Source organism: Talpa occidentalis, unplaced genomic scaffold (assembly GCF_014898055.3).
Source record: "Talpa occidentalis isolate TD23 unplaced genomic scaffold, MPIMG_talOcc4v2.1 talOcc4.5, whole genome shotgun sequence".
Lineage (NCBI taxonomy): Eukaryota > Metazoa > Chordata > Mammalia > Eulipotyphla > Talpidae > Talpa > Talpa occidentalis.
The window spans coordinates 37,775,821-37,795,154 of NW_023604861.1; the positions used below are offsets into that span (position 1 = coordinate 37,775,821).

At 34.4% G+C, this 19,334-nt stretch overlaps 1 long non-coding RNA gene across 1 annotated transcript in view; it reads left to right on the forward strand.

Moving 5' to 3' along the window:
- The window catches only part of LOC119259741 (uncharacterized), a 159,473-nt gene that overhangs the window by 77,756 nt on the left and 62,383 nt on the right, over window positions 1–19,334 (forward strand). Inside the window, exon 3 of the long non-coding RNA XR_005128543.2 lies at window positions 6,582–6,618. This is a non-coding gene — a long non-coding RNA (uncharacterized LOC119259741). The remainder of the gene's footprint in view (window positions 1–6,581; window positions 6,619–19,334) is intronic.

A 19,334-nucleotide genomic window follows, 5' to 3' on the forward strand; every position in this document is an offset into this window, starting at 1 on the left:
CGCATCTGGCCTATACCCTGGTTCTTGTGTAAATGAATAAATAAATCTTAAAAAATATATATTTTCACTTTTGGGCCTCCCTGGTGGTGCAAGGGGTTAAGCACCACACTATGAAGCAAGCCACAGCCTCTGCAGCACGAGTCCAATCCCCAGGCCAGCCAGGGAGCAACCCACATGGCGCAGCAGACCTCTCCTGTTCTCGCCTGCTGCTCCCCTCAGCAGTGTGTTTCAGTCAGTCTGCCTGTTCTGCTCCCCACTCTGTCTCTGGTGAATTCTCTCACCCCTCCCCCCCGCATCTCTGGCCTGTACCCAAGCTCTTGTATGCATAAATAAATACATCTTTTTAAAAAGTATTTTCACTTTCTCCAATTAAACAGTCCTGTAAATTTGAGAATGATAAAATTTGTTTCTTTATTGATATTAGCCATTCAGCTATTTTCCTCTGCCTCCTTTCTTCCCTCTCTGGATCCCTCCCTCTCTCCCTTCTAACCTTCCTCCCTTCCTATTTGGGATTTAATGGGGGTGAAGGGAGCTAAATAATTTGTGTGAATATGAAGAACCTATCATTTTCCTGGCTTTAGTACAGGTGCCTTGAGTGTTAAGTTTCTGCAAATGGTAACCTGCAGTGTTCTACATTTTAATATGCATGCTTCTCAGAGGTAGTTTTCATGACTTACATGTATAGAATCTTTAAAAAAAGAAAGGGAAATTGACATACTAATAGAGTATGAAAGTAGTTGGCAAGGGTTATGGAGTGGTAGAAGAAGTATGAAGAGGTTGGTAAAGTGGTACAAACGTTTAGCTGTAGGATGAATTGTTCTAGTAATCTAATGTAAAATACAGTGACTGTAGTTGATAAGAAAAAATGCTCTGTCAATGCTTTAAGTTAAAAATGTGATTTTATTATAGGATTTCTTAGATTCTCTTACATATATACAAATGTACACTCTGAGTATAAATATGGGACTATTTTTTATCCATTGAACATGTGTTATATCTTCTGAAAGTAGTTTTCTACAAATCTGAGTTTTGAAATATTTCATTTATATTTCATCTTAAATATAACACTGGTAATTGTCTTCATGATTTTAGCTAAGGATGTATTCTCCAAATTTACTAAAAATTATCAAAAAGGAATAATGTATTTATTAAATTCCATTTCACATTATTTTGCCTTCTATGATGTGATTTATGAATTGCATAGACTTCCTAATGTTCAATATTTATAATATATGTAATAATATAGTAAGCACAAAGCTAATTTCAAATCACTTGTAAATGATATAGTTTTGAAAGATTTATTTTCATACAAGTATTTTTTCAGATTTTCTTAAAATTGTGCTGATTTCATTAAATGAAGGACTTTCAAAACTTGGGCCTCCCCTGGTGGCGCAGTGGTTGAGCGCTGGGCTGAGAGGCTGCCCACAGCCTCTGCAGCTCTGGTTCGTTCCCGGGCCGCCAGTGAGGGTCCCACAAAAAAAAAAAAAAAAAAAAAAAAAAAAACTTTTGTATGTTCCTTGTTCTGTGAATATACTTTTCCTGTTGCATGAAAAATCTATAGATTTCTTTCATGAGAGAAATGAAGAAGATTTTATTTATAGGTATACCTTGATTCTTTTTTAAATGAAACCTGTTATGATTGATGATTCCATTTCCCACTTTTTAAATTTTTGTTAACATGGTTTTCTAAGAAATTTATGCATTTTCTATGTATCAGTACAGGATTATCCAACATGGTATTTTAAAAATTTTTAAAACTCTGTGTTTCTGACCATTCTTATTTTCAGTGTAAGCATTTGCTCTCATATTTTTTTGTCATGTTGGCTAGAGTATGCTAGTGATATGGCCAGTGAGCTGGCTCATTAATATATTGATTCATTTATTATGTTTTCTATTTGCTTTACCTTACTAAATTTTTACTGAAACTCTTCTATAATTGTTTTTTTTTTAAATGGCCTCAGAAAGCCTATTTTCTTTTATCAATTTGTTATTTCTCTTTTACCCAGTCTAGTAATCTGTTTTTCCATTGGAGTATATAATATTTTTACATTTATTTCAATATTGATATGTTTGCATTCAAATCTATCATCCCTTTGTTTTTTTATCTTCTTTATTTGAACAAATACTTTTTCTACCTTTTTTTTTTTACATGCTTTATGACTGTGTCATTAAAAGTTGATCTAGACAGCCTCCTTGGTGGCACAGGGGTTAAAGGCAGCGCTAACAAGCTATTGCCAGCCACTGCAGCATGAGTTCTATCCTTGGCCAGGGAGCTAACCCACATGGTGCAACATACCTCTCCTCTCTCACCCACTGCTCCCCTCCTGTTCTGCTACCCACTTTGTCTCTGGTGAATCCTCTCACCCCTCTCCTCCCCCAGCCTCTGCACCTCTGGCCTATGCCCCAGTTATTGTATGCATAAATAATCTTTAATAAAAAGTTGATCTAGAGAGTACTTAAATTATCAAAATATATTAATAAAAAAGTAAAATTAGAGTATACCTCCAATTTCTACACTGTCATATATGTCTACAAAGGACATAAACTCATACATTCATATTTTAAACAGTCAGTATTTAATAAGATGTAATGCTGTGTATTATATTTGTCATATTTATTTATATTTCCCCCCCATCATCCTTTATATGTTCTTTTTCCTTTCCCTCCAGCTTCCCCCCCTAATTTTAGAGTCCTCAGGAAGTTTATTGGTGTCCACTGGCTTTTGAAAGTTTTATACTATTTCTAGTTTTCCAGTATCTTTATTTTTCTCACTTATTTTTACACATAATTTTCTGAAATTGCCTTGATTTTGTTGAAAATGGCTGTATTTCAACTTTTCTTATGGTTGTATAGTAGTCCATGTACTAACTATTACAAATAATGCTGCTATGCACATCGTCGTACATATGTTATGGTGTTGGTTTCACATTCTTTGAATATTTCCCATGAGTAGAACTACCGCTTTTATGGTAGTTCCATTTTTAGTTTAAGGTAAATCCAGATTGCTTACTACAGTGGTTCTACGAGTTTCTATTTCCACCAAGAGTGTAATGCCCTTTTTCATTGCACACTTTCCTACACTCGTGGTTGGAGGTCTTTTTAATGTGAGACAAACTCACTTGGCATCTCTTTGTGATTTTAATCTGCATCTCTCTTATTAGAAGAAATAATGAACATTGTTACATACACCTTTTTACCTTTTGGAGATCCTCTTTGGTAAATTGTCTATTCATATCTGCTGTTCATTTATTAAACAGGTTGTTCATATTATATATTGTGTCAATGTTTCCATTCAATAGGGCGTCTTTTTAATAGCTTTGCATTTTCTTTTCCTTTATAAAAGTTTTTAAACTTGAAGTAATCACAATTTTGTTTTTGTTTTTGTTTTTGTTCTATTGTATTCTGTTTGTTTTGTCCTCTGGCCATAGAGTTTAAGTAACCAAAAATGTCTTTATCAGTGAGATCAGGGACTCTATCACCAATGTTTTCTTCTATGAATTTGTTTTCTTCTATGAATTGTTGCAGGTCTTTTATCTAAATATTTACTCCATTTGGAGTTTATTTTTGTATATTGAGTTAGTTGAGTGATACAGTATAATTTGTTATGTATGCTTTCTTATTTCCCCAGCATCTTTTATTATAGACTATACTTTCCCCCATTTTATAGTTATATCTACTTTATCATAGATTAGGTACTGACATATTTGTGGTTTTAGTTCTGAGCTTTTGATTGTATTTCATTGTTCCATATATCTATGGAACAATGCCACTGCCATATTGTTTTTAGTACTGTTGCTTTATAGTAAAATTTGAAGTCAGGTGATGTGATACCTCCATTTCACTCCTTTTTTCTCAGTATTAGTTTTGCAATTTGAGGTCTTTGGTGTTACCATATAAATTTTAATATTTTTGTTCAATTTTTTAAAAAATATGATATTTTGGAGATTTTGTGACTAGCATTCAGTCGTTGGGCCACTTCCACCTGCAAAAAGAGACTGAGAAATGTGGACTTACATGTGCTGGGAAGAACAACTTGGTGTAGTGTCCAACTAGTCTCTATCATAATTAACATTGTTATGGCCTACCTCAGTTTCACTTCATCTCCTTTATATGAAAAGAATTGGATATTTTGAGGCACCAAGATGGATCGTTGCTGCCTCTCTGTGATGCCATAACCATTTCTGGCCAGACTATTCTGTCACCTTGTGTAGGAATTGGACCTTTAAGAGGTCAAACAAGACCTTGTCAGTTGTAATAGCAAGAAGCCAGAAAGAAACAGACAAACATGCTTATTTGTCCTAAAATTTTGCTTTTCAATTTGCATTAGGTACTTCTCTAAGACAGGTATAAAACAGAATTAAGGCAACTCAAAGCAGTTATGAATTTTCTGTGGTCAAGGTGAAATCCTGACTAGGAAATTTCATAATGCATGCAAAGGAGCAATGAGTATAAGAACCCTGATGCCCCAGACAAGTCAAATGACATGAGGCAAGTTGTCTTGACATAGATTTCAGGATCAGAAGCCATTTCATTATAAACCCAGTAACCTGGGGCTTCCTGATCAACCCACTCAGTCTCCCTGGTATGTCTGTCATCTACAAGGTCTGAAAATTATTGAAGATCTGTAACAGTAAAATAGAAATATGCAAGAAATAGGTGTTTAGTCACTTAAATTTTTGGAGTAGAGGAAAGAGGGATATAAATTCAAAACCTTTTTGGTGTACTGCCATGGCTTTGAAAACCATCTTGCTTAGGAACAAGCTTCCCAATGGCCATTAGGGCAGGAATATGAGTCTGCTTTTCCTGATGAGGTGTCTATGCTGGAATATTACTGCTTTCAGTGATGACTTTCCTGTAATAAAATGGATTTACCTTTGCTTCAGTGATAAAGATAATCCAGTTGGGGGGGGGGTTGAAAATAACTGTTATATTTTGTTTTATATATACCATTCCCTTTAAGCCACCACAAATTATAGGCAGTTTGTAGGAATAAAATCCAATCATGTTTATACCTATCATCTAAAGATGTCTAATCAGTTTAAGTGATATTCTTAATCAAAAATTGAAAAATCAACTTTCCCTTTAGATGAAATCAGCCTCACTGAAATTGAGAACTGGTTATCCTTATATCTATGCAGATGAAATATTTGATGGCATTGCCTCTCAAATACATTTGCAACAACCGAGGGCCTGGACATGAAGTCAAATGTAGATGATATTAAAGGATATAGTAAGGCAATTTTGTTATTATTGCTGTAAGTTTTCTGTTCTGATTGCTGCATAGTCATTCCAATTCATCAGTTCACAATAATAAAGACAGGCTAAAAGAGCAAATCAATAGGCCTTGGCCAATCCGGGTATATCGAAAAGATTTCAGTTTGCTTTAGCTTTGTTCTGAGGAGTACACACAGTACTACTCACCTAGTAGAAACATAATAAATATTTGATTTTGATGGCCATAACTGGAAAAGTAGAAAAAATAATGAACAGAAACCAAATTTTCAGCAAGGCTAACATATTCTGCCTTTTAAAACAGGAATATGATTTGTCTCTGAAATTCACTTTCACCCCCAAAGTCAAGATACCACAAAATTAGCATAATCATCAACACTGTTCAGCACTTATTCACAGAACAATTTTAGATATATTTGTAAGTTAAAATGAATTTCTAGCTTGCTGAGCCATGTGATCTGTCATATTAGTCTAGATGTCAGATGCCTAAACTTTCTCTCTGAGAAAGTATTTACAGTCTTTGCTGAAGAAGTCACAAGAAGTCATAAAGAACATATGTGGGAGATGACTGCTAAATTAGTGAATTATATTTTAAGAAAAATATCTATGCCTATTAGATTATATTTGCAGATTAAAGTGATTATTTACAAAACTCATTTTCTCTAAAGAAATAGTTTTTTATGGAAACATGGCAAGCTGTCAAATGAGTGGAATGTCTTATTCTCATCCTGACTTATTAGTATAATTTTTCCCTTCAAGATAGACAGCAAAAATATCCAGGGCAGCTATAATTGGCTATGAAATAAGACAGGCGCCTCTGGCAATTGAGGTGAAGTAGGTTGACTGTTGAATTGTAAAGATTCTATTGTTCTTTGTTAGCTCTTGTCCCTCCTGCCTCCTCTACAGGGATGAGGTTCACCAATAATTTCATAGCGTAAAGCTCCATGGTACTCTGAACTTGCATTTGAGCTAAGTTTCTGAATAAACTTGGGAAAGGACTTCATCAGTTTCCTCATTTACAAACCTGAGATAATACCAACCTCTTTGTTGAACTGGCTACAGTGAATTTAATATAGTTTATATAATGTATCTGGAAATAAATGCTAAATAAAAGGTAGTGATGATGACGATGATGATGAGTTGCAGTCTTCTGGGAAATAGCAATTTAGCCTAATTTGAATTGCATAGTGAATGAACCTCACCCTCCCTGCAAGGATATGACTGTTTATTCCGTGGTCAAAATATTAAATGTCAATTTTAAGCCCAGAGTAAAATTTTATAACCAGCTATCAACTCTAGAAAACGAAGGTTGATAATGGAAGTGCTGACAAATCTTTTGATGTTTTCAGGAATGTAATGGGCTTCTTAAGGAACAGGAGTTGCAAGGTAAGCTGTTTACTCTTTTCTGCTAAGGAGGCAATTATGCAGGCTGGTTGGAGAAGTTTATAATATGATTAAACAGTCAACATTAAATCAAATGGTGATTGAATCCCCAAGATGCATTTTACCTTCACAGCATTTTTGAGTTACGGGATTGTATTTTCAAATGTTTTTATGTTGGACAATGGGGAAGAAAATGCCAATGTTTTTTAAAGTGTTAAAATGAAGGTAGAGTGATGGAAAGATGAGTGTTTAAAAACATATATCCAAATTTTAATGTTAACTAAATGAAAAAAGCCTCTATTTTCATTTTAAAAATCTTTAGCTACATTCTAGATAACTAGTTCAAAAAATCTACTGGATCTTTTTAGTGTTAATTTGCATCACAGTTATATTTGATACACTGCAATACAATTTGTGCTAACAGATGTTGTTAGCAAAGCTTACACTATAATCTGTTATAATTCAATTTGCAATATATTTCTGATATATTAGATATGCACAGTTTCAGAAACAGTAAAATAAATATTATGTGGGGGAACACTATATAAACCTTAGAAGACAAAATGCTATTAAATATTTACCAGTCTGTAAATAATATTTTATATGTAATATTTGAAGTGATTTATTTACTATGTGTCTGCGTGGAACAAATATCTATAGTTTTCTACCTTCTGATGTACATTAAAAATATAAAGCAACCTTACCAAATTTATTTTAAAAAAATTAAAAAATATAAGTGTATTCAAAAATGTTGCAAACAAAATTATTTTATGTGATGGAGATGGTCATATTGCATTACTAAGCCTTATTTAAGCTAGTATGATTCAGAAGACTGAAGAAAACATGATGGGAGAACATGGTAAGTTTTACACTTTTATGCATTCATAAAAGTAAAATTACTGTTAGAAGGACAAGAGAAAGTTTATGTAAAAGGTAATATAGAGCAATGTTAAGTATGGCATATTACATAACCTGATTTAAAACCCCTGCTATCTCTGAACTACTTTCATGATCTTGGATAGGTTACTTAAACTCTTGGTCTCACTTTCCTAGCCTGTAAAATGGGAGATTTATGATAGTCCTTCTTGAAACTGTGCCTGGGGAAACAAATAGTGATATTGAATGATGTTGAATTGTTTGATCTATGTCTGCATCTACTTGAAAGCTAAGGTCTCATGGGGTTTGTTTTCCCAAAATGTCAAATAATGTTTTATATTATTAATAGACACTAATAATAACACTTTTTTCGGTGGTGGATTTGACCTAGAAGAGTATTGTGTATGTTTGTTTTATACCAGTTCCCACTTTATTTTGAACAGTGTACTCAAGCATGGTAGGCATTAGAGCAGGCTCACAGGTTACACGCATCATCCTGTGGATGACTTGCTGAGAACAGGTTGCTAGGCCCCATCACCAGAGATGCTGTGGCCAGAGAAGTCATAATTTAGTTGCAAGTTCCCTAGTGATGCTGATACTGTTCCTTTGTCAACCACACTGCCCAAGAGGATAATTTGGAGAGAGAAGGAACCATTTGAATATAAAAATTATTTTTTTTCTTTACATGGGGAAAATGTGACAATGCAGTTTGTGCTAACTCCAACATGGCTAGTTGATATACAGAGGATATAAATGGCATTACAGAGGAACAGAATGTCTTCTCATAAAGTGATGTGTTCTAAGAGTTGGACTATCCTTCTTAGGAAGTCCCTTTTGGCAGGTTAGTGTAGTCTGGAAACATTTTATGCCCATTCAGTTAGGGAAAATGCTCAGTCTATTTGTAGCAGAAGATAACTAATGGAAAATAGTTGGGTAAATGGCCAAGAGACTCATTGGTCCACTAGCCTTTCATTGGCTGGGTAACACTACTACACTTCCACCTTAAACAAGATGTGGACATGTCTCCCACCTCCAGGGTATTTGACTAGGGGAGGCTCATGATAGTAGTGTTTAGGAAGGTTAATTCTGTAATGGAATAGAAAGAATACAGATCAGTCCAGTCTGGGGAAGAGGGTATGGTTACAGAACTCTTGTGAATGATAGCAGAAGTGAAAGAGTGAAAGAAAATGGCATCTGAAGCAAGTTTTTTATGGACTCTATTTTGAATTAAGTTTCTGACTAAACCATTGTGGCTTGGATTCAGGAATAGTTTTTTTTAATTTAATTTTATTTTAAATCTCCGTACCAACCTAAAAACAAAAATTAGCACTAATCTTCCTATCTCAAATAAAAATCCACTCTACCTTCCATCAGCTCAATTGGGATGTCTCCAAAGTTCTCTTTGGACTATCACTTTATCATTTTTTCTTCTCCCTCCAGCTTCCAAATTCTCTCCTCTTTCTTTTCCATACACCACCATGTAAAACTTGTGGATACAAGGAAGCAGGGTGAAGACAAATGTTATATGACTATTATTTTTTATTTGCTTGTTTCACTTTATCTCAACTGAGCAGCAGACAATAAGAATGTACTATAAATTGGAAGAAATGAAGAGAATGTCATTTTGATAGAGCTCTCTCCAGACCCCATTCCAGTGTTTTTCCTACTATCTGTTATTTAGAGAAAGGAAAGCAGAACTCTGTGATCACAGATAAAATAAGCTCTGGGAGTGGATATGAAAAAAGGAACAGATATCTGAGATATAGCAAGGAGAGAGAAAAATGCTGAGTATGGGTATCTGGCATACCTATCCTATAACTTGGCCAGTATGTAGGAGGACACAGAGAAGTTAAGAAGTAAGGTCACCAATCATGTTGCTTTATCCAGAGCATTCCAGCTGTTACTAAAATGGTAGAAGCAGTTCCAGAATGTAATATCTCTTTATGTACTTATTCCTGTTGACCACAGCAAGGTAAAGATAAAACTATACAGTGGCATCGATTCTTTGGTTTATAAAAGGTAAGGTATATTGTGTAATGTGTTACATGTTTGGCACTAAACTGCTTTTGTTGCCAATAAGCTGTATGACACCGAGTGCGAAAACAAACATTTCAAATAAGAAAGGCAAGAAATTGTCACTAGAGCATCAACCTTTACACAGAGAAGTTAAACACCAAAACTACTGCATCCATAGGATCAAAGCATTTAATTGGAGACCTTTAGTCTACCTAAATTTGGGAAATCATTTTATGATGAACACAGCAGCTAGTATCGATCTATGTACCATAAAACAACGTCTAAATGACAAAGCTGTCTGCAAATGTCCCCTTCACTTTTGTGTGAGATATTTTTAGGGGTGACTCTCCATGACACATAATGACAGCTGATATCTTGCTACTGTTTAGGAGTCTTTAGTATGTTGATACAGAGTCCATTTTATGCTTCTTGAAATGCAGCATTTAAAAAAGCACCATCCAATAAAATGTGTGCATTATTTTTGCCATGTGTTTTCAAGGTAAATATATTGCAAAACATTTTCTTTATTATTAATAAGAAAATACTTATTTTGCCACTGCTATGGATTTAGGTGGTTGTTTTTAAATCTTAATTGCAAAGTGACATCCTGGAAATTTTTAGAGCTATTAGGAAAGCAATGAGATCATTAATCATACATTCATATGGAATTTTAAAAATATGGTAATTTTCTGAGTGGTAGAAAAAGGGATTTGAATGGAAAGAAGAGTAGTGTTCTATCTGGAGTGGGGACTGGAATGACAAATGTCAATGGCAGTTATGGAAATAGTAGCTACAATTTTAGCAGCCTTTGGAGGCTTGAAGGCTGGAGAGTAGGTGAGGAAATCCATGAAAATGTTGTCATTTGCCTAGGGGGCCTTGCTCTTTACAGGACAACCCACCACACTCCTCTTTAGGATATAAAGCCCCTCCTCCCTCTTTCTTAGCCCTGTTCAGGAGATGGAACATGTGAGTGAGGAAAGTAGTTTAGTTCATATCTGATCATGTAGAATAGCAGGACTATAACTATTCCAGCTATGAGTTTATATTATTCAAATGTTCTCCTTGGCAAATGTACAAAAACAAGTAGGCAAATGATCTTATGCAGAAATGGGAGTTAACAAATAATTTATTAGCACTCAGAATAACCAATGTGCCTGTCCTATTGTGTCCAGTGAACCACTGTTGCTGACAGGAGTATTTGTTTCTGGCACACTAAGTAGAACTATAAAATGCAGGTTGTAAGTGAAAGTCAAGCAGAGTTGACATACTATTTTTCAGTTAAAAATCTGAATCCATTAGGATGGCCTGAGAACTACCATTCAGATATTATTCCTGTTGAAAAATGTTTTGAATTCCAGGCAATTGATATGCAGATGAACTTCTAGTACATTCAAATTAGGACCCAAATTGTGCAAAATAGTATAAAGAAGTGTAAGAACCTACCAAAGACATTATTACTTGAATACATCACAGTTCAATAAGACCATGGCCGTGCATCTAGAGATAATCTTCTGAAAGAGACCAGTACATGCTTAATCATTTACCTACATTCCATATTAGCGCTCCTTAAGTTTATCCATATCAAGGCTTCTTTCAAGTTCCTATTGATACTCTTATCTAGTATGCTTAATTAAACACACTATTGACAAAACCTGGATCTTTATTTAATCTAGCCTGGAAGTAAGCAACACTTTCAATTACTAATGGAGATCAGCCAAGGCATGAAAACAGAAACCTAGGGTGACCAGTCAGCTAAGCTGATAATTTGGCTTGTGTTACATGTATGCACTATGCTAAACCCTAACAACGATTCTCTCTTTAATACTTCAAATAATCCCATGATATGAGTATTATTTTTATTCCCATTAACAGTTAGATGACCACAGATAATAATTTCCAATGTTAGTAAGCTGCAAAACCAAGATTCAGATCCAGGCATTTCAAGAGCTGGGCTCTAAACTCGTCTATGTTGCTAACTATTTACATCTGTCGTAGAGGTGATATGTTCATTTTGGTCAATGGATTTTGCATCGTAGTTGAGTAGTCAGTCTAAAACATCAGAAATTACTATTTTCCCTAAATAATGTAAATCGTCAAGGATTGATGCATCTAACATATTTTATCACCTCTCATTTCATCTAGAAAAGTTTTCTGCACCTTTTGGGAACTCAGTAAGCATCAACTGACTCAAAAATAATATATATGTACACACTGGCTTTTAGTATAGATCTTTTCTATCAAAATAGTGACAACTAAATCATTGCATGTCTTTTCATTTTTATTATTTTCACAATGTGGCTTTATTTATCAATCCTTTATACCATGTCACTTACTGTGTTACCATCTAGAACATTTAGCATGTATCTTAGAAACACAAAGGTTACTTTACAAATGACATCACTGAAAAAAATTGCACATTAGTAGCAGGGTAAAAGGCAGTTCTCATTCTACATGGATTAATTGAAAGAAACTTAACATCTTGTTGAGACAAGTTTTGTTGTCTTTGTTCTCGTCATCTTATTTAATTTTTCTATAAGGGTAAAAGCAACTAATATTCCTTGACAGATGAGGAAACAGATTTGGGGAAGTTGATTAAGTTGTTCTTTATCAGACAATAATCAAGCTGCAATTAAAAATTAAGTGTGCACATTGCAGGGTCTTCACTTTTACACATTACACAGAACTGACTGCAGTCATAAATCATAAATTATATTTTCTTTGCTATCTAATTTCTTTGAAGCCTTTCTCCTTTGGGGTCTGCATACTAACCAGTTTTATTATATGTTTGATCACTATAAATTAGGTGGAATGTTCAGATTTTCATCAATATTATTATTTAAGATAAACAAGAACAATTTCATTTTTATAACATTTTCTTACCTCATTTTTATTTTTATTTTTGTAAAGGTTTGTTTTTATTTATACAAAAACAGGGGTACAGGTCAGAGGTGCGGGAGCATGAGAGAATTCACCAGAGACAGAGTGGGGAACAGAACAGGCAGACTGATGAAATACACTGCTGAGGGAGGCAGCGGGAGAGGCAGGAGAGGTCTGCCACGCCATGTGGGTTGCTCCCTGGCTAGCTGGGAATCAAACCCACACTGAGGGGGCTGTGGACAGCTTCACAGCATGGTGGTCTACCTGCTGCGCCACCAGGGAGGCCCCTCATTTTTTATTTTTAAAAAGCTATGGCAAATACAACATTTTCAAAGAAGATTCATATGGATCCTTTCCTAGATAACTTTATTTTCTATATATATTTTCAATGAGAATGGATGGAAGGGGTTAAAGGAGATAAAAATACAAATTCTTAGGATTATTTTTAAACTTTATAGTTCACATCCTTCCACCCTCCCCCCTGAGAATCTGACATCCCCATCTCCTTTTCTGTACTAATATGAGTATCTTTTGTCAGGAGGAACAAACTTCACCGCATTTCACTCTGCACCCTCCCACAAGATATTTTCCCCTTAGAAGTGGGTGAGGTAATATAGAATGAGGACCTCTACTTCCTTTAATAGACCAGGTGTAAACAGGATTATGTTCAGGGGAAAGGAAACTAAGAACAACCTATTCTGACCTACAAAGAGTCGAGACTTATTCTAAGTGCATTGTGTGTTCCTGAAGACTGTTTAACTTAAAATGCTAAGGAAATGACCAATGGAATTATAAAAACAAAGTAATACTTCTGAAATTCCTTCTAAATCTATTGTCTCTGGGAACTAGAGTGAGCCCATATCTATTCAAAGGCTATGGCCAGAAAGATATCTTTCCACTTGAAAAATGACTATGAGTTCTAATACCTTGAATATTTTAGGCCCTTATAAAGTTAGTAGAACAATGTTACCAAAACTATTTCCATTGGATTCTCCTGATAATCCCACAAAACACAGAAAATGACTCTCTAGGAAATAAAGGGTAGAGATATCAGAAATGAATAATCAAAGCTATGTGAGTAGCTGTGCAGACTAACCCACGTCATTGTGTTGCTATGAGGAGAGAATGGGAATACAGCACTGAGTTTGACTTAAAAACACTTGATAGAAGATCAGCCATGGGGAGGTTATTCTATTGTACCAATTAACACAATCAATGCAAAGTGAAAATCCTAAGTTAGCACTGAATTAATAAAAGTATGGGTGAAAATAGAATGTCATCTTTATATTAAAATCAATTGGGGCTTAGTTTTTATGCAATTAGAAGCAGGTGTTAAATGCAGGTCTGAATAATGTTAGGAAGGTTATAGTCCATGATCCCTCAGTCTGCAAAATTCACCCTATGAAAATTGTTCAGCAAATATCTAATTACAACATGACACATTCATAAGACCATGACAAAATCAATACATCTTCATTGAAGGCAGACTTTCATTGGAGACTGAATTTCATTTTTTCTCTCATTTTTTTTCTCTTTACCAAGTGAACAGATTTTCTATTTGAATGTTGAATAGGAAATTCCTGAAAACTTACTACATCTCCAGGGCTAACTTTTAGAAGTTCTTTATATTTAATATGGCTTTAAGGAACACATTTTAGTCACCAGAACTTAATACCCAAAACTGAATATTATCTAAAGTACTTATGATTTTTATAAGCAAATACCAAAGGAAAGAAATGTTTTAATACAATTATACCTGCATGTTGAACCAACAGTACAAGTATTTCAATTGTTGTGGAAGCAAATCCAATTCACTTTCAATCATTGTATATTTGCATTTTAAAAACATAAAAACAAAGATATAATGCCTCTTATTTTACAATATGATATATTCTTCTGATTCTAATAAGAATAAAAACATAGACACACAAATAACCTAACACAAAAGTGCTTTATGGAAACTTTTTTTTTGGCTTTGTGTCATGCTCTTAATCCAATATAATGAAATATATGCATTGACCAACATCATAGTCTTGGAAACAAACCCTTCCTGGATAAAATATGCTTCATTCCAAAACAGATTGATATAAAAATGCATGCATACTAAAAAAGAACAAAGACAAACTGTTTTCTAAAACATTAACTTTCTTATATTCACACATTTGGATATTGGTGAAAATAAACATTTAAAACAATCTAACAAGTTCCCCCAAACCTGCTCAGTCCTTTTGTATTCTATCAGAGTGACAGATGCAAGACTGGAGAGTGAATAATCCCATTTTGAAGATATATTCATCAAGCCAGTATTGCCAAGACTTTTATGAACTCTTTCATCTCTCAGACCAAAAGTAAAATAAATTTAAAAACAAAATACGTATCTAATGTGTTTTCACAAGGGTAAAGCAAGTACCCGCATTTGAGTGTTATTCTTTCAAGTTGAACAGGGCTTGGAAGTAACAACAGTGAATGATAGCCGATCCCTTCTTATGAATGGGAAATAGTAGTTATGGCTCTTGGGCTCTCTGTTTGTTCCATTGATCTATATCTGTTTTTTATGAAGATACTATACTACTTTTATAGTTGTATAAAATAGTTTGAAATTAGGGGTGCCTCCAGCTCTGTTCTTTCTTTGACTAGGATCTTTTGTGATCCCTTTCTACACTTTCTCTTCATTTCGAGCTGGTGCATAAGTGGAGATTGTGCATAAACGAGGGAGAGGGCATGAACATGGTGCATTGGCTGTATCCAAGCAAATACAGGAGTTTTCTCCTCTGAAAGCATATCTTCCATGTGTTTGGGTTTGGAGAGTTGAGGATCCAAAAGACATAGAGAAAGGGAAGATCTGAAAATGTATGTGAGGCTTATTGTGCATTAATTCCTGATAGGAACAAATGTTTGAAATATTAGCCTTATCCCATGTCTGGTATTTTCTCTTTTTACACTTGCACTTAAAATATTGACCAACTGTCACATTCCTCCAAAAGGGATATATGCAATAGGTTGAAAACCAAAATAATAAAAGCTATATTGGTCTAGTGTTTATATATAAAAAATGCAAACCCTTTGGTAGTCCTAAAATATCGCACATCATTACTGACTAGTGCTCCAGTTTCTAAGTCATGAAGAGGGGGATAGGGAATATCCTGAGAGAGAATTATATTTTTTAAAATAATGGAATTTGATGGATCATGTGGTATCAGTCTATGCCTGAGCGAACAGATGACTCAAGTGTCCCCACCTTCAACATTAACTTATTATATGCAACACCCCAGAAATTAGACTCAATCCCTTTCATTCTAACAGAAACTTAACTATTATCTTCAAGTAGGGGTAATTTAAAATATAAAATAAAGCCATGTATTTGTGCAATTTAGTTTATGGGGTGAGAGTCATACCTATTCACTAAACTATTTTGGGCAAATAAGACAGTGCGCATAAATGGAAGCCTCTTGTTGAGGGGGACAAGAGGCACTGGGTATAACCTGTTCACCTACAGAAGTAATGATATGGATGAGTAGGAAAATTTTATAAATGCATATTATATAATGTATATTAATGTTAACCTCTGTACTTACTGCTGCATATTTCCTGAAATGTGGTGCTTTCATCCTAAATAAAAGTATATAGATTATAATCACAAAAGTCAAAAAATGAGGTATTTGATACATTGAGTCATGAAACAATAGATGGAACCATATACAAATCCCGGAAAATTCCCAAGAGCAAAATATGATAAAGTTGTAGGGGCAAAAAAGCTTGGTTCTAATATACCCAAACTTAAATCATCATGCTTGGTAATAAAATCATGAGGAAGAAGAGGAGGAATAATAACAGGCAGTTTTTGATTGAACATTTACATATGACAGGTACAGTGCTAAGTATTTACAAACATTATTTTATTTAAACCATCAAACAATTTTTTATGCACAGCTGATGCTTCTCATTCCTTTCCCATGATACTCTCCCTAACCACCAGCAAGTTCTAAAATAAGCTTTCCAAAGAGAAATCAAATGCCAGAAATGATCAGTATTCACTTTGTAACAGTACATGTTAGTGATGCCAGAAACTTAGATGTTACCTTGAGTTCAACTTCTCTGCATTTCTGGATTTTTTTCCTTATTGAAACACTAGTATAAAGAGAAAAATGGGTTCTAGTTTGTTTTTTTTTTTTTGTTTGTTTGTTTTTTGTGGGACCCTTGGCGGCGGCCGGGGAACGAACCGGCGCTGCAGAGGCTGTGGGCCTCGCAGCCCAGCACTCAACCCCTGTGCCACCATGGGAGGCCCGGGTTTTAGATTTTTTTTAACTTTAATGACTACACAAATGAATAATGAATAATCCAGAGGATGTAATCTCTCATTCATGTGCTTCCCACTGATAAAACAGAACATCTACTTTCTGCATACTACACACACATTGGCTCGAATTTCTAAAATCTGAGTATGTTAAGGACAGAGTTATGAGGATTTACTCCAGACAAGGCTGAAGCATATCTAGAAAGGGACATCACATCTGCCCTCATATTTTTAAATGTAAAGAGCAGTTATTCAGTTTTCAGAGTGAAAATTCCAACTGATATTTGCAATATATACAGAATTTGAGCAGAAGTCACAGACCTTTAAAAATGCTTATTTGTTACAAGAAAATACAATACATTTTCACAATCCTCAAATATCGAACCAGAAAAGATTATAGAACATTCTATGCCAACAAGAGTCGGTAGAGATTACAAACATTACACAGAGGGAAAAATAAAAGCATCCTGAATATCCCTATTGAGTAAACTACCTCATTATTTAGTGTTGAAACATAGATTTCTTTTCCTCTATTGTCTGTGATATAATTTCAAAGTCAAACAGATAATTGGAGAGTAGGAGGGCAGAAAGCACACATTGTACATGGCAGGGCACATGGAACTAAGGAGGCAGAGAGGGAGACAATAACAAATTAACTTTAAATTCTTTGTAGGAAAAGAAATGACAGTTTATTAAATGAGAGGCAGTTACACACACCTCCATCATCTCAAACATCTAAGCTGATATGGCATTTTAAGATGTTAAATATGCACTGTGGGCTGTTTCTTCAGAGTTATTTTAACTTCCCCTTTGCATTGTCTGTAAAAATGAATGGTATATAGTACTGAATTTTTTACGGAGCAATTTGACCATCACATATCCTCCAAAACATGCTTGCTTTCTAAATTTATAACAAAACGTATACGTAGGGCAGCATACAGGGTTATTTGGTAAATATTTTTTGATTGACTTTTCTTTTCCTCTGTTAATGATTCTTCATGACAATGTGGAGCAGAGATGCATTGACAAATAAGTATGAGCATAATATTTATATGTATTTGGCTCTCCTTAGTATCATTAGCTATTATTTTCCATTGATTCTCTTTTACCTATGCCTATGAGGCTTATGAACTTGAAGAACCTTCCAGGAGAAAAAGCTACTTTTATATGTCCTTGCTTGTTTTCTCTCTTTTTTTTTTTCTTTCCAAGAAGGTTTTTTACTAGCCCCAAAGGTGTACATTGCTGGAATAATTTAGTACTATCCTAGGGCTAGTCAATTGTAAACAAGTCTGCTGTATGGAAAAACTACCTAAAAATTGCAACTTAACATCTTAGAATATGAAAAGGAAATGGTTGAGAATATACTTTATAATAAGTTTCCTCAATTCATTTTTAAATCAATACTTCCCATTGGTTTTTATGTAGGTCAGGAAGGAGAATACTGAACTAATATCTTTCAAATAAAGGCAATAATTTACAAGATCCTTTAATTTTGTAAAGTCAGCCCTAGGCTTTGAAGAAGTCCTAAATCAACAGTGTCTCAAAGCTTACAATTTTCTTTGCTCATTGATGGAGTAACTTGTTTGGATTTGCTGCCATTTTTCATAGCTGACATGAGCACTTAAGTAAAATTCAAATGACTTTTCAAGGTGGTAGCAATTTTTTTTTTAATTTAAAGAGTTATTTATTTATTTATACAAGAACCAGGATACAGGCCAGATGTGCAGGAGGGTGAGAAAATTCACCAGAGACAGAGTGGGGAACAGAACAGGCAGACTAATGAAATACATTGCTGAGGGGAGCAGCAGGAGAGACAGGAGAGGTCTGCCGCACCTGTAGCAAACTTTTTAATGTAAAAGAGCAGGAGGTAAATATTTTTGGCTTTGTGGACCACTGTCACAACTAGGGAAATTTGCCATTGTGGTAAGTCACAAATAACCATAGAAAATAAAGGCCTTGGTTTGGCTGTGTTGTAATAAGACTTTGTTTACAAAAGAGACAGCTATGGATCATAGCTTGCCGTAGTTTTAAAACAGTGTTATTAAAATATAGTCATTTCATTGTAAAACAAAGAATCTTGGATAATTTTTATTGAAACAACTTCTATTTCAGATATTTTTATAGTATTGCAACTAGTCCTTTACCTCATTTTCAAGAAATTCAATTTTTTATTTGATATCTTAATATAGATGTAGTAAATTCTCATTTTACATGTCATGATGTAAACAATTTGAAATATAAAAACAGGAATTTTTTATTTCCTACATGCTTTTATACCCTATTAAAATACTTTGCTTTTTTTGTATAGTGGTGAGGGGTTTACAGTACTGTATATTACTCAGAAATACAGAATCACAGGTTCCTTCTGTTGGTGTTGCCATTTAAGATTTCTAAATTACTTACTGCTACCTGACAGAGGACGTAGGTTTTCTTTTACCTTCTAATGATTTCCTTAGTCAATAAACAGCTCAATACAAAGCTCTGAGGTGTTGAACCAATTCTTAGTGTTCAAAATCTTCCGAAAAAGAGTCCTTATTCATTTAAAATATTAAAGTACCTTTGCAAGCAGAACAAGTTCTCAAGTACACATACTCCATGGTGAATATATAATACTGAGGTCAACGGCAAAATAATTTTTGGAGAACAGTTTTGGTAA